Source organism: Protopterus annectens, chromosome 8.part0 (assembly GCF_019279795.1).
Source record: "Protopterus annectens isolate FY-2018-M chromosome 8.part0, PAN1.0, whole genome shotgun sequence".
Lineage (NCBI taxonomy): Eukaryota > Metazoa > Chordata > Ceratodontiformes > Protopteridae > Protopterus > Protopterus annectens.
The window spans coordinates 1,926,127,844-1,926,144,496 of record NC_056741.1 but is presented as its reverse complement, the minus strand read 5'-3'; the positions used below and the strand labels follow the sequence as shown (position 1 = coordinate 1,926,144,496).

The window sequence follows — 16,653 nt, the reverse complement described above, 5'->3', positions numbered from 1 at the left end:
CACGACAAAGATATTCCAATAAAATGTATCCAAAGACTGTCCAGCTGTTTGAAGTCTATAGCACTTGACCATTTTTATTTCTTTTCTCAACCTTTATATGGCTGGGGACTGCAGCCTAACACGAGCCACTTCCACCGGTGTCCACAACCTTTATTTGGTTGAGCAAAGCAACTTAACAGACTGTAGAACTGGGTTAAAGGTTTTCTAGAGCAGTAAATGATGTGCATCTGCTAGGAAGAACTGAACTCCCTGTTTATCACACAGGTGTGACTCAACCACTACCAATTCCAATCACTTAGATCTCTCATATCCAGGTTCAAAGTCAGCTTTGTCCAATAAGTCCACAGCAACACATGGGCAGTCAAAGTAAGCTACACTAGTAAGTTCTGACCATGTCTCCCCAGGTAAGAGAGAAAGTAGGAAGTTGTTTATTTCAGGATCAACATATCGTACCATCACAGCGATGACACTAGGCTCTCACCATTACCTCCAATAGTAAGCCCACTAAAGAGTTAACAGCAGTACTCTGACAAAACATTGTTGAAACAGAAGTTTGCCGTTAATATCCTCCTGCACTCAATCACAAATGGTCAAACAGAAAGACCATTAACTTAATTCATAGTTTGACATATAACCTCAGTAGAACTGTCAAGTAATGCTGAAATCTGAGGCAGCTGATGGCAATGTATCCTAACTAAGGATAAGGATGAATCTGTCTGACTTATGGTGAACACCCACGGCCGGCCTTAGGCATAGGCGAACTAGGCGGCCGCCTAGGGCGCCATGCAGGCCGGCCTCAAAAGGGCGCAATCACAACAACATTTCTTTTTTTTTTTTTTTTATTTCTCACCGCCGCTGCCCTAAAGACTACAATTGCACCCTCCCCAGCATCAGAAGGGCGCAATTTACAGAGCGGAGTTCTGTTGTGAGGACCCCTAACCTGGAAGCCGAACAGACAACAACTTTTCTTTTTTTTTTTTTATTTCACCGCCGCTGCCCTGAAGACTACAATTGCAGCCTCCCCAGCATTCTGCTTTTTGGCTGCCTCATTGGGGTGACTCCTTTGGCTGTTTTGAGGTGAAGAGGAGCCACTGGTGCGACTGTGGTTGGATATTTCTATATTTAAAAAAAAAAAAGAAAAATAGGTGGGTGCCCCTTCTGCTTCTTTCAGTGGTGGTTTGGGAGCGAGAGGAAGCTGCGATGGCTGTTTTCATTCACAAAGGGAGGAGGTTATGCACATGCGCAGTATAATGTTATATAAAAAAAACAAAACAAAAAAAAACAGATCGTAAGAGTGTAGTACTTGCAAGCTGTAACATACAACGGCTTAGCGTTTTCAAGGCTAGGATAACAGAAAACTTGTTTTCCTCATCCCGTTATGCTACAAGTCTCCGTCATGGAGTTGGGCCCACGCACAGACCTCTAGGTGATGTGTTTGTTGGGGGGGACCAGGACGGGATATGGTAATATAATAATCATTGCTTTCAAATTACTACTGTTATGTTCTCAGTAAAGTGGATAGAGGAATAAAGGTTGCAGAGTAGTTATGCAGTACATTCGTTTATGTGCCTTGTATTATACTGTCAGTGTCATTCCATCGAAGACTGGCTTTTTGCCTCGCTTCTCTTGTTGGCTGTGATTATCTCTAACTGCTTAAGCATATAAAGGAAATGGATAAATGAAAGATTTTAAAGACAGCTAAAATGCATCTACACCACTGTTCCTTGACTATGGTGTTTGTTTCATTGGTTGTGAGGTGCCAGGCCATTCTTGCCTATGGTGTTTGTGTGTTTAGCTGTGTGGTGCTCATTAGATTTTTTCATCAGTATTTAATCTTGCAGTTGGGTGACCTCAAAATATTTTAAAGGAATATATCATGACTTAACTGTGCCAACACGTCATTTTTGTCAGACTTGAAGGCAAAGATTTTGTATTTCAATGACTTTCCTATGCAAACAACCAGATAATAAGCTTAATTAAGCTCCAGGAAGTTATGCATAAGTTCATAGATTGGTACTAGGCTATCAGCCCTAGAGCCTATACAAGCCAGCCATAACAATTCCCTGGCTATTTCTTCCCACACTATTTACTTCCATGGACCCCTATCTAGCAGGGCGACTGACGTGATCCCCGGGGTGGATTTCCTTTCTCCCTCCAATCGTCAAGGTTCCTCTTGAAGACGGCCAAAGAGGCACTCTGCTTGACATATATGGGCAATCTATTCCAGAGTCTGGGGAGTCTCTGGGTCAGGAACCTATCCCTCCAGCATGTTTTGCTTATTGTGATGACAAAGTTTAGATTCCTGAAGCGTGTGGCTCTGAGGGATTGGGATTTCTTTAAGTGTAACATGTCCAACAGCTCTGGGTTTGACATGGCCTTGTATGTTAAGCAGAGATCGCCTATGAGTAGATGATATGCGACAGAGTATAGCTGGAGTTTTTTAAGGCGGTCAGCATAGGGCATCTGCTTTAGGCCTGTGATTCTTTTAGTGAGGTATTTCTGTGGCCTTTCCAGTTGTTACAGATGTCTTGAGAGGTACATAACAAATGGGGCATTGTATTCTATAATGGGTCTAATGAGGGATGAGTACAGTGGGTCAATGACCTCTATTTTCTGGATGAAAAGCCCTTAGTGATGAGGTGTGCCACAGAGAAGGATTTCCTGACTGTTGTGGCGATGTGGTTATCAAAAGTGAGATCACTATCCACCTGTGTCCCTAAGTCTGTTCACACTTTTGGTGTTTAGTGTACTGCCACCTATATGGTAATTCACGGCTACATGTTTTTTTCCAAAGGGGATAACTATACATTTCTTGGCATTGAGCTTGTGCCCATGGCTCTGGCACCAAGCATCTGTTTCTGTAAGGCCCTTTTGTAGAGTATCCACATCATTTGGGGATTCAATAATGGCTCTCCATTTGCAGTCATCTGCTAACTTTGTTAGCCAGAGTCCCTTAGTGTTGGCCTGTACTTCAGAGAAGTAGATGCCAAACAAGGACGGTCCCAGGACTGAACCCTGGGGTACTCCACTTGTCATTTGTCTGGAGCTGGATTTGTGGGTTCTATCAGTAAGCCAGTTATCAACCCATTGGGTGACGTAGGGAATAATGCCCAGCTTAGTAAGTTTATCTATGATTCCAGAGTGGGGGATTGTGTCAAAGGCCTTGGCAAGGTCTAGATAGGCTGTGTGAACCACCTTACCCTTATCTATGGCTCTGGAGACTGATTAAAAGACATCAATCTGGTTCAGGAGACAAGATTGGCCCTTCACGAACCCAAACTGGGTGGGGTCCAGTGTTTGAAGGTTGCCAATGTCTGTTTATAAGTTCCATGATAATACGCTCCATGGCCTTGCAGATAAGGCTCATCAGACTGATGGGACGGCAGTTTCCAGGATCCAAGGTGGATCCCCCCTTGTGGAGTGAGATAACTGTAGCTCTGCACCACTCAATGGGCATGAAACCTGAGGTGAGGCTATGATTAAACATGACACTTAGGTGAGGTGCCAGTTCATATTGTAGTTCATGTAGTACACAGCCTGGGATGTCATCTGGTCCCATGGATGCTGTATTCTTAGCTTTGGAGAGTGCGTTTTTACCTGTGTGGCCGTTATTACCGGAATTTGGCAATCTTCCGGTATTGAGATGGGCCATTTAGGGGGTGAGAGGGGGGTGAAGTTCACACTGAATTGATCTGCCAGGATATTGGCAATATCCTTATATCAGTATATTTAAGAGCAGATCTGAGCATTGCCATTTAGATTCTTGACATAGTTATAGAATGCCTTGTGGTTGTCTTTGGAATCTTTAGCAATGTTATTTTCGTAACTAGCTTTGGAGGATTTTATGAGGGATCTCAGTTTCTTACTGAGGCTGGTAAGGGAGTTTTTTGCATCCTGGGATTTTCCTCTTTTCTGCAACAGTTTCTTCCTTTTGTTGTAGTTTGTTTATGGCAGGGGACCACCAAATTGGCTTCCTTTTTTTGGATGAGAGCATCTTGGTTCTATTTGGGATGGCATGGTTCATGCATGAGTCGATGTGCTCGTACAGTGCCTTAGTGTAGGATTCAGCAGTTGAACTTTCAGTCCCCATCTGCATGGGTGTCATGAAGTTTGTCACTTCTGACTTGAGTAGCATGATGTTGGCTTTGGAGAAGTTTTTTATGGAGGTTTCCTTACTGGGGGGTGAGGGTGGGATGTGGATGTTAAGGGTAATTAGCTTATGGTCAGACCTGACTAATGAGGGGCTGACCATAGGTGTGGAGCATCGATTTCCCATGTTGGTAATGATCAGGTCTAGGATATTGGAGCCCCTGGTGGGACTATGGATTAGTTGATCCAGGGTGTTGGAATGGCAGGGTAGTTAAAATCACCCAGTATTAGGGTGTTTGGTTCTATCTTAATATTTTCCAGTATGTTTAGAAAGGTGTAGTGAGAATCTTGGGGCATGGTGGGGGATCTGTAGCAAACTACAATTTGGATTGCAGTCTTACCTAGTGTTAGTTGCACCTGGAGAATTTCAGACGCATTGTGTTGGGCAACTAGCATGGTGGTGTGAATATCCTTGGTGAATATCGACAGTCCTCCACCTTTAGTGGAGGAGTGTCAATTGTCATCTGAAAAAAAAAAAAAAGAAAATTGATGTTCAAGTTGATGTCAACAGCAGCACTTTGTTTACCCCATACTGGACTGATTTTATGTTGTGGATAAATATGTGTCAATGGTAAGGGTACCTGGAGCTGAGATACTAGAAAAGAAGAATGGGTGACTGACTTGAAGTTACAAAGCATAGAAGGTGTGATAATGGAAGGTAAAGTGATTAATACTATTCACTAACATGGACTTTCTTTTTACACCGAGTATAATTCCTGTTTGTGTAATCTAGCAGCATGCCTTTCTTGGGGAGTAACCTGTCTGTGGGTGTGGCTCAAATAGGAGTGTTTCATGAGAATGGTGTAGGTGGGGCTTAAGGGGCACCGGAGCACTACTTCGCCTAGGGCGCCATTTCAGCTAAGGCCGGCCCTGTGAGCACTTCACAGGTATACTTGAGGGCACGTGATATAACCATAGATGTTTGAGTAATTGATCACTGCTACAGTAAAAAGTAGATTATAGGAATGCAGGTGGAGGTGGGCATTTCTGGGCAGATTTCTAGAGCAGTGGAAACACCTCCATTTTAGGTAATGAATCTCCCCTGCAGGACATCAGGAAAAAAATTGTTGTAAAATGCAATAAGTAGTATTGAGAAAGGGTTATTCCTGAAGGCTTTGCGTTACGTAAAATGCAATAACCCAAGTCAATGTTTTCTTCCTTCCAAAGTCAAACACATGTGCTGGATTCTATCCCCACCCAAATAAGCACACCATGTCCTCTGTGCATACCAGAAAAAACAAGAGTCTAACTAAAGGAGGAAAGTAACTTACCCCCCCCCCCAAAAAAAAAATATTGAACATTCCCAGTGACATAATATCTAAAGCTTTGAAGGGACCCCCCCAAGGAAACCCCCAAATGGGTGTAGAACCCAGTGGTCACCATATCCCTACAGACAAGTATAAAAAAGGGCTCTCATTCCTCAAAGGTGGTAGGAGGGCTGATCTCAGCACCAGCGACAACCCAAAACTATCAGAGAGGGAAATATGCATGGGAACTCCTACCAGAATAACTGCTTATTCAAACATCTACAATTATGGTGAATACCCTCACACAAGTAAACTATGGAACACAAAGGCACACTGCTGTAGTACCTATTGAAAGGAAAAATAGAAAGCAGTAGAAATAAGCAGAAGTCCTGGCTCTACACAAGGAAAGGAGTAAAAAGAAAAGGAAAAGCGAAGTAATCCACTACTGTATTCCTGTAGGCATTTTCCAGTCAGACAGCTAAACAGGAGTAGAATGTACACATTCTCAAAATCAAGCAATGAAAACATGAAGCAATCCTTTGAGCCTTAAATTGTCCACTAATAAGCACTTTTGCCTGTCAGTCTCACGAAAGCACTCCGACAACATGACACTGAAAGTACAGTCCAGACTTCAGGCTATAAAGTACTTAATTCCACCATTTCTGTTAACACACTTGTGTGCAACAGCTCCCTGGGCCTGTTCCATGAGGCAGCCAAAACAGGCCACTCATGCTAGCTGTAAAGCTCCCACAGTTAGTTCCCAGGCTGCATCTGCCACCGAGAAGGGAAATCCTAATTTCTGGTTAATGGAATGATCCAAAACTGGAGTTCTTACTGACATCTGAAATACTTTTGACTTCCTGTTCCAGGGATTCAGTGCTGCACCCAGAATTTAATTTATTTATGTTTTTGGCTTACTATTAGCTTCCTCATATGCAGCATGGCATATATAATCAAAATGCAAGGAGACAGGAAAGTACAGTTGTGTACACCTACCATAAATGTAGATGTTCGAGTGTCTTCACTGTTGCAGTCATGACTGTAGGGTTTTCCCCTGCCGTCAGGCAGCCCTCGGTCGGCCAGAATCCCAAAGTCTGGGTCCAGCGTCGGTTGTTCAACTCTGCTCCCTGACGTCAGAGCGCCAGGAGTATAAAGCTGACAACAGACGCCATCTTCTCCAGTTTTTCTTGCCCCAGATGTCAGGAGTCCCAAAATGAAAATGGTCCCAAAACCTTTGCAAATACACCTCAGAAGAATGGTGAAAAAAAGGAACCACACAAAAGTTAAAATAAGAGGGGACAGGAGGGAGGGAAACCCAGACTGCAACAGTGAAGACACTCGAACATCTACATTTATGGTAGGTGTACACAACTGTACAATGTTCATCGTGTTTCACTGTTGCAGTCATGACTGTAGGGTAGAATCCCAAAGCTGAAAAAGGGAGGTGGTCATAAAGAAGAAGGGGCGGCTAAAAGGCCCTGCATGACTGTAGAGGCAAAGCTTGCCCTGGACTTAGGGTAGAGAGGCAAATTGTAGTGCTTAGAGAAAGTATGCACTGAACTCCAAGTTGCAGCTTCCAATATGTCCTTGGTAGGAACTCCCCTGAGGAAGGCTGCAGAAGTGGCAGCAGCTCTGGTGGAATGAGTCCGTATGGTCCCTGGGATTTGCTTTCCATGGTGTGAATAAAAATCTGATTCCATGAGCAATCCATTTAGAAATGGTTTGTTTAGAAATGGCTTTACCTTGGGAACTTGAAGCATAAGAAACAAACAATTGTTCAGATTTTCTGATGTCCTTGGTTCTGTTCAGGTAAAAACATAGCTGTCGATGTACATCCAAGGAATGTAAGATTCTTTCCCCTTTATTTTGAGGAGTGGGGAAAAAGGTTGGCAAGTGGATAGTTTGATTTAAAGCCACTTTGGAAACCACCTTAGGCATAAAGGTCGGATTAGTCCTCAAAGATACCCTGTCTTGATGAAAAATAATATAAGGTTCCACAGCCATAAGAGCTTGTAACTCTGAAACTCTCTTGGCAGAGGTTGGTGCCAACAGGATAGCTGTCTTCCAAGATAAAAACTTGATGTCAGCAGAAGCGGCAGGCTCAAAAGGAGGCAAGGTTAGTTTTTCCAAAACATAATTGAGATCCCAAGCAGGAATAGGAGGAGATCTAGGAGGTCTTAAGTTCTTAGCTCCTCTGAGGAACTGTCTCATGAGCTGGTGGGAAAAGATGGGAGGCTCTGTCTTATAATGAGCAGAAATAGCTGAAGCATGGATCTTAATGGAAGAGAAAGAGAGACCCTCATGTAAGAGATCCGTCAAGTAAAGTAGAATTAAAGTAATATTAGGAAGAAGAGGATCAGAATCCTGAGCCTGCCTCCAGGAACAAAATCTTTTCCATTTTCCCGCATAAGATTTCCTATTGCTAGGACGTCTGGCTTCCAAAATGACATCCATAACCTGCTTGGGTAGGAATGAAGAAATCAAAGGCCCTGGAATAACCAGACCGCCAAGCTGAGAGTTCTGACATGAGAGTGTAGAACCTGACCCTGATGTTGGGACAGAAGGTTCGGAGACTGAGGTAAAATCCAAGGGGGCTCCAGGCATAGATTTATTAGAGTTGGATACCAAAACTGCCGAGGCCAATTTGGAGCCAACAAGATTATCATCTTGGGTTTGTCCTGTTTTATCTTCAATAAAACTCGTGGAAGAAGAAGTAGAGGTGGAAAGGCATATCCCGAGAGGTCCCTCCAACTGAATGACAGGGCATCCACTTTCCAAGCCTCTCTGTGGAATGTCCTGGTGCAAAAAATCTGCAGCTGATTATTTAGATGGGATGCAAAGAGATCTATGTGAGGACATACCCATACTGCTGTTATCATCCTGAATATTTTGGTGTCCAGCATCCACTTGTGTGGATCCGAAAGGTTTCTGCTCAAACTGTCTGCCAGTAAGTTTTGTTTTCCTGGTAGAAACTGAGCTTGAAGATCCAGATTGCAAGTTAGAGCTGTGTTCCATAAATCCATAGCTAGTCTGCAAAGGGGGTAGGAATGAGATCCCGCTTGCTTGTTTATGTACCACATAACTGTGGTGTTGTCTGTCCGTATTAGTAGTTGTCCTGGCTGTATGAGATTCCTGAAGGCCAATAGAGCTTTCTGAATGGCTAACATCTCCTTTAAGTTGATATGCAGGTGCTTCTGATCCTTTGTCCAAAGGCCCTGCAGACAATTGCCCTGAAAATGGGCTCCCCAAGCATAATCCGAGGCATCCGTGGTTAGAATCTGAGAGGCAGGAGGTAGACAGAAGGGCATCCCTTTGTTTAGAGCACATGCCCTGGACCACCAAAGAAATTCCTTTTGAAGGCAAGGAAGGACAGGAATCAGTATGTCCAAACTGTGGTAATGCTGAGACCATACACTTTTTAGGTACCACTGTATTTTCCTCATGTGTAGTCTTGCATATGGTACGAGAAGGATGCAGGAGGCCATGTAACCCAAAGCCTGCAGGAATTTCCTTGCAGATAGATGGGTCAGAGTTGCCAAGGCCTTGAAAGTTGATGCCAGCTGTGATTGTTTTTCGGATGTCAGAAAAGCCATCTGGGTTGTAGTGTTTAGAAGAGCACCCAGAAAAGTTCTCTCGTGATGGTGTCAAATTTTACTTTTTTACGTTTACAGAGAATCCCAGGAATTTGAGAAGGCTTTGTACAAAATGTAGATGCTGGAGTAAGACCATCCTTGCTGTCTGCCTGAATTAGACAATCGTCCAGATAAGGGTATATTTGAATCCCCTTGAGTCTGCAGTAAGCTACTACTGGAGTCAGGCATTTGGTGAAGACCCTGGGTGCAGTAGATAATCCAAAGGGCAGCGCAGAGAATTGAAAGTGCCTCGATCCGGCCTTGAACCCGAGGTATTTTCTGCGATCCTGCCTGATGGGAATGTGTAAATATGCCTCCTTTAAATCCAAAGTCACCATCCATGCATCTTTGGACAGCATTGGAAGTAACTGCTGTAGAGTAAGCATCTTGAATTTTGGAATCTCTAGAAAGGTTTTCAAGACCGACAGATCCAGAATGGGTCTCCATGAATTTTGCTTTCTTGGGACTAGAAAGAGCCTAGAGTAAAACCCTTTTCCTCTCTCTGAAAGAGGTACCAGTTCTATGGCATTCATAGCCAAAACAGCTTCCACCTGGTTTAAGGCCTCCGTCCATTGATGTTTTGGAAGGTCTGGCCATCCGTTTGACCTTGGCAAAGTATGAAAATGGAATTTGTAACCTCTTAAAATCACATCCAAAACCCATTTGTCCTGGGTTATTTGAGTCCAATTTTGGTAAAAAAGAGAGAGTTTTCCTCCGAGGGGGGGCTTCCAGGCAAGACGTTCCTGCAGCCCAACCGAGGGAGTCATTGAGTTTGTTTCCTTTGAGACTGTGGTCTGTCCTCTCCTCCCCTAGGGGTAGAAGCAGTCCACTGCCTTGGTCTATAAGCAGCCTGTGTTTGAGGCCTCCCCCTGGAGCGTCTATATCTACCCCATTGAGGCCTGTCTGAAGAGGGAAAGGACCCGTTTTTTGATGGCCAATTCCTGCTAAATCTAGGCGGCTGTACCTGTAAGAAATCTTTAAATGTTTGTATGGATTTCGCCTTGTCCTCCATCTTTTTAATCACCTCTTCAGCTTTAGATCCAAACAAAACATTATGCTGAACAGGAGCATCCAATAATTTAGCCTTTACTTGTTCAGGTAAATTCTGTTCCTTTAGCCATGCATGTCTTCTAATGACTGTGCCAGAGGCCACAGCCCTACAAGAAGCCTCCAAGGCATCAAATCCAGTGTAAAACATGCTTCCCAACCTGTTCAGTGGCATGCAATAAGTCATGTAATTCCTTATCCTCTGCACAGGCAGAAATGGAAGTAAATTTTTGTTTTAAGACAGATAAGAGAAATTGCTGATATTTAAGCATATGAAACTGACAATTTAAAGCCCTAATGGACAAAGTAGCAGAAGTGTACACCTTTTTGCCCCATCTTTCCAAGGCTCGAGAATCCTTTTCATTAGGAATAGGATTTTTGGCAGTAGCGGCCTTAACACCCTTAGGACCCTGAGAAATGGTTTCGGGGTCAGCAGTAGGATTCTTGTATAAAAACTTATGGGAATCAGGAACCCTGTAGTACCTATCAGGCTTAACAGGAGCAGGAGGAAAAGAATCAGGGGTTAAATTAGCCTCCAAAAAGGCAGCATCCACAATATCCAAAACAGGAGGAATAGCCAGGGGTCTATGTTGGGGTAGAAGAAGAAAATCCCTCAGTCTTTTCTTGGATTCTGAATACTCCTATCCCTCCCAGTGGAAATGTTCCCTCATTTCATGCAGAGTTTCCCCAAAAGAAAAATCCTCAGGAGGAGAAGCTGAAGGAATGGATTCTTCCGCATCAGAATCCTCATAAGGAGGGAAAGAATATTCCTGATCAGAAGAAGAAACTGAGGAAACAGAAGCCTGATCAGAGGAATCATAATAAACATCCTGCCTTGGCCTTTTGTCTGGAGGGGGATGAGAACCCCTAATCATTGTGAGTAAATCCTCCGCCATCTTGAGTAACTGTTTCTGTGACTTGGGAGCCAGTTCAGAAGAGGCCTGTGCTGAAGTCTTTGATTTAGAAGGAGTCTTTGCCTTTACTTGAAGCTGAGTAGGCCTGAAAACCCCTTTGGAAGCCGGTACCTGCACAGCGGCTCTGGACCCATCCGAAGGAGCATTGTCCGAAGGTCCTGCAACAGAGATATTTAAAGGCCTGGTTGGCTCCTCATGAGTCCATTTCGGCCGTCGGTTCTGAAATGGCCGACGACAGGGGCTGCAAAAGCGCCTCACTGATGATGGCTGAACCTGAAGCTGGCTCCACATGTGCGCTATCATCAGATTTGGACCTCGGAGGCCTGTCTTTATCCTTGCGACGCTTGTGAACTCCGGTAGATGGAACCGTGTCAGATGACATTTTGTAGTTAAAGCGCCTACCGAAGTAATGAAAAGCAAAATTGTACCTTCGCTTGATTGTACGCTGATTGAATCTAGCACAAAACCGACAACTAGCTACGTCGTGGTCAGGCCTAAGCAAGGAATACAGTAAGAATGAAAATCCTTATGAGGTATTTGCTTCCCACATGAAATACAATTAACTTTTTCTGACATCGGAGTGGAGCAAGAAAAAAGTTTCCCCAACGGGGTACTTAGCTTTGAGTGGAGAAGAAAGTCTTCGGACCGAAGTAAGTAGAAATATTCGTCAGGAGTCTACCGACCGGCACTTGCGAACTGCTATCACGGCAAGAAAGACTGGAGAAGATGGCGTCGGTTGTCAGCTTTATACTCCTGGCGCTCTGACGTCAGGGAGCAGAGTTGAACAACCGACGCCGGACCCAGACTTTGGGATTCTGGCCAACTGAGGGCTGCCTGCCGGCAGGGGAAAACCCTACGGCCATGACTGCAACAGTGAAACACGATGAACATCTCCTGATCCATGAGAAGTACTCTTTTTGGAAGGGTTTGTTTCTGTGATACGATTAGGAAGAGTTTTCTATATTCTGGGGAACATACAACCCTGCAAGTGTAAGTATCCAGTACGGCTCCTAGCATATTTTGGAGCTGGGAGACTCATTTTCTCAAGGTGTGGCTAATTCCATGCAAAGATATGTTGTAGACAGAGAGGCGTTATGTAGGGCCGGCCAAACTGATATGATTACCAGTCAGTCAGTATATCTTACCAAAACAGAATATATACCTAGATGCCCAGGAACCCAGTAAGAAGTTGGGCTGTAAATTTTTTTTTTAAACATCTTCCCTAGTCTTCCCCCAGTGGCTAGGTGTCTGGCTGATCCCTGTAGCTTCCCTCCATCTTCCTCTGGTGTTATATAGCTCCTTTCCGGTAATCCTGACCATCTTTCTTGGGTGGGTGGGCCCCTAACTACTCTGGAAGCCAGCCTTACAGAATTGTAAGAAATGGGAAGCAAGGACCCAGTGGGGAGTAGAGGATAGGTAATAGGAGCCATTGTGTTGTAGTGCCTGGTCATGCGGCGAAATCTGTGATGTCAAAAACACACTCATTCTCTAACACTGCTGCTGGCCTGTGATATCCCCTTGGTCACCAGAAACTCCACAGGCAGCAAACACCTCCTTACCATTCTTTAGACTAGGAGAGCAGGGCATTTGGGCACTTCAGCCTATCCTCCCAGACCAGTCCTACTAGCTGTCAGTGTCTGCCCAAACTTTGATTGGTAGTGGTAGTAGTTCCAGGTGGAGTGTAACCTGTTGAAGGATATGTTCACTAAGAGGGGCTACCCAGTGGGACTTGTCAATCAGTCGATTAATGAGGTTTATGCTAAAAGGAATAGTGGGACTTTTTGACAACTCCTGTTTGGGGCTCAGAGTGGGTATCAGGGACATGTAGATGAAACAGTACCGAATTTGATTGGTCACATTGTTAGCCCACCGGAGGTGGACCCTTCGACACTTCATGAGGGGCATATCATCTCAGTTACTTCAGCTGATACTTCAGTGAATATGAGGTCTTCACAATCGCAGTTGAGTGTTGGCATTAATTTTGGCTTTATTACAACCTTTTCCTTGGACACACCTTTAATTAGATCTATCTTAATGAAAAATTGGTGTTTTGGTATGAGGATACGACCATTAGAGATAGAGGGGGGATGAGCCCAAGGTGGTTTTTAGGAAGGGCTGGAATTTGAAAGCAATAGCAGAAGGTTGTATTTCTTTCCATCATTCTCCACATTCTGGGATGTTTAAATGTGGACTTTGCCGTTTTTGTAAATATATTAAAACCACTAATACCTCGTAATCAATGGTATTCTATTAAAGGAAGGTTTCATTGTATGTCAAGGGAGGTCATTTACTTGAGTACTTGCCAAAATTGTCCAGCCTTTTATATTGTTAGGACAGAGAGACCCCTGAAAAATAGGATCTATGAGCATGTGTATAATATTGGGAAACTGAATTTAAATAATGCTCTGGCTAGGCATGTGAAGATTAACCCTACCCATGAATTTCTGTTCACTGCTATAGATAAGGCTGGTATGGAGGACCACTATCTTTGAAACTTGATGAAAAAGAATTAGCCTGGCAGCTTAGACTACATGCACATGCCCCCCCAGGACTTAATGATAACCTATCCATTAAATGTATTCTTAAGTTGAAATCTTTGGTTAGGTAATGTGGGGGTCTGGTCTAATTTGGTTAACCTTTTTGGGCTATGTGTTCTTCTGTTGGGTTGTTTGCAAACTTGTAGGATTTTGTACGCGTATATATTTACATAAGTTAGAGACACACATTTATGCATCTATCTATATATATATATATATATATATATATATATATTATTTAATATACATTTTTCTATGATGGTTTTAGTATGCATTTTTATATCCGATGGTGCTTTGGCAATGTAAATTATTTCTACATATATTTCCTTAGTTTTTTTATATGAATTTGTGTATTTAGCTTTAAATGTGGGTGGATTTTAGTTTGAAATTTGATGATGTCATTCATTGTGCTTATTTAAGTAACTTGTCATTTTTAATCCTTTGTCTGATGAAGTTTGCTAAATTGAGTAAACAAAATCGCTAATATCACATTTCTTGTGGCTTGGAGTCGTCTTTTCTCTTTTTGGTATATTATAAAAGTTGGACTGCAGGTGTATATGAGGAGCTATTTATTCTAGATCAAGTAATCAAATAAAAATTGCTTTTGAGGAGTCTAAGCACAGACATTTGGAGCAACTCCACCAGAGTCCACAATTCCCTGTATGACCTTACCCTTTGAAATGCCTTGCCAGCACTAGAGCAGTAGCCATGCATTTGGAGATAAGTAAACAGAAAGGGCTGCCAGCAAGGTTTTCATAGCACATGACATTCTGCATGATTTTTTTTTTGTTTGGGGGGTGGGGGTGGGGGCTTTTTCATATTCATTCCACTGTGGTACTAGCAGCTACTGCAATTTTCACATGTGTAACCTGATAGGGAGTGTGCATGAAAAACCGCTGCTACCACGTGCCCCAGAAACATAAAACAGGATTCTATAAGTGGGTTGTGAGGAATCCAAGAAATCTTAAGCCTGGAGTGTTTGAATTTTTCTATACAGTGGGAAGCTGAAGATCCACAGATTACAGAACCCAAATTGTAGTCTATAGAGGAGAGCTGTAATTGAGATTTTACCAAGTTGACTGCAATGCCCAAAGAATGTAAGTCAGATCAATGACTCCATCTGTTGGGCAAGTTGGTCTACACAGCCTGCAGTAAGAAGTAAATCATCCAAGTATGGAAATATCTTGATCCACACTAAGAAACAAAGTGGCAGTTCAAGTGCATAATTCTAAAGTCAGAGAAAAATAATTCAACAGCAAGACAAAAAAATCTTGGTTTACAAGGACAGAATGGATGTCAAAAGGCTATATCCTAAAATAATGACAAGCTTTCACACAACACAAGTGTTTTTTCAAGTGATCTCATCTAGAGCACTTGAAAAATCGTGTATATATATATATATATATATATATATATATATATATATATATATATATATATACAACTAGATGCCAGAGCTTTTCTCCCCGGGCCTCCGCTCAAAATGGACCCGGTCCAGTCAGAATTTCCCAGTTAACAAATGTAAAATAAAAATTATATATATATATATATATATATATATATATATATATATAGTATATAATATATATATATATATATATATGTGTGTGTGTGTGTGTGTGTGTGTATATATATATATATATATATATATATATATATATATATATATATATGTATGTATATATACATATAATATATACACACACATATAATACATATATCAATCATATCTTGATCCCTACAGCTGCTGGTGGGCTGCAACCACTGAATGTACTTGACAAACTAAATAAAAGCTGTAGTGAAACAAAAGGGCAAGATCCCGAACCGGTAGTGGCTTGCTGTGATCTTCAAGTGCAGGAAAGTTCCAGGACTCCTTGGTGATGTTAATGTGAAGATAGCACCCGTGATTAACTACAGCATCCCAGTGAGCAGCAGTTACCATGCCTTCACTGTTGATGACCTTGTTCGGGGGGGAGGGGGTTGCCCTGTTGAGCCTTCTGCCATTTCCCTGGCGTTGCTGTATTGAGAATACATTTGAAGCTGGCTCCTCTGTATTCTATTACACCAAATCTGTGAAGGCTGAAATTTCATTCCCATGGCCATGAATATCTTGCTCTGCTTCAACACATCTTTGTAGAATCATTTTACATCACCAAAAGAAAAGCTCCTGTAAAAGTGGAATCCAAGAACATTACACTTGTATCATCTGCAAAGACTTGAATCTTCTGAAGCTGGTCAGAACGCCAAAGCATGAAGCGCCTAGAAGTTAGTAATTAATTAGGAAGGCATACGTGTTAGGCAAGCTTCGATAGTTGATATTGAAAAGTACCTGTGGTCTGTGCTGTGTCCAGTAAGGGGATAGTGCCATAAAGGTCACAAAGATGTGTCATATCACTGCCCAATTGATGTGCCTTAAAGGACAAGGTTGTGGACAAAGATACAAAACCTCCATAACATGCCTCAACACTACAAGCCTAGGGACTGATATCACAGAGAAAAACAGGCAAATGAAAGATGCGAGAATGGCATTGGAGGAGACAGGTTAAAACTCGTCTATCCAAAATACTCCTCTGGCACCAACTAACTATAGAAGAGTGATCACGCACAGAACAACTAGTAATCAAAGTGCAAGGTCCAAGCCAAAGATCCAATAGTCTAGTATTGCAAAAGATTTTAATCTCAATGGAAATGCATTCCAGAATATATGAAAAAATCCAAAAAGATTTAATTAATTAAGCACTTTCATCCAAACTACATCAAATGGACTTCAACAATAAAAAATTTTACCAGATGTTTAAATACCAGTTCCTTCATTTAAAAATCATGTGATCATGCTCCTTAAAAAATAGCGCACAAGCTCTTCTTAAAACAAATACTGATGATGTGCTTTAAAGATGCTCAAATAATTTAATGAACGTAAAAAATGCTTTTCAAAATTGAGTAATATTATAAAAAGTATACTGTAAAAACTTTTTTATAGCTTGGTAGCCCTTAACTTCATCACACTGCTTAGGGAAATGGCATCATTTAATCAGGGTAGTGAACTAGCACTCAGTCTAATCCGCCATAAAAGCTCCCTGTATTCAAGCCTGTGTTTCTAAGGGCTGCTCCTTCAGTTTACAGGGAC

General features: G+C 42.4%; 1 protein-coding gene across 4 annotated transcripts in view; it reads right to left on the bottom strand.

Annotated features, from left to right (window-relative positions):
• The window catches only part of LOC122809727 (anillin-like), a 1,124,352-nt gene that overhangs the window by 420,316 nt on the left and 687,383 nt on the right, over window positions 1–16,653 (bottom strand). The gene's annotated exons all lie outside the window — the stretch shown is intronic.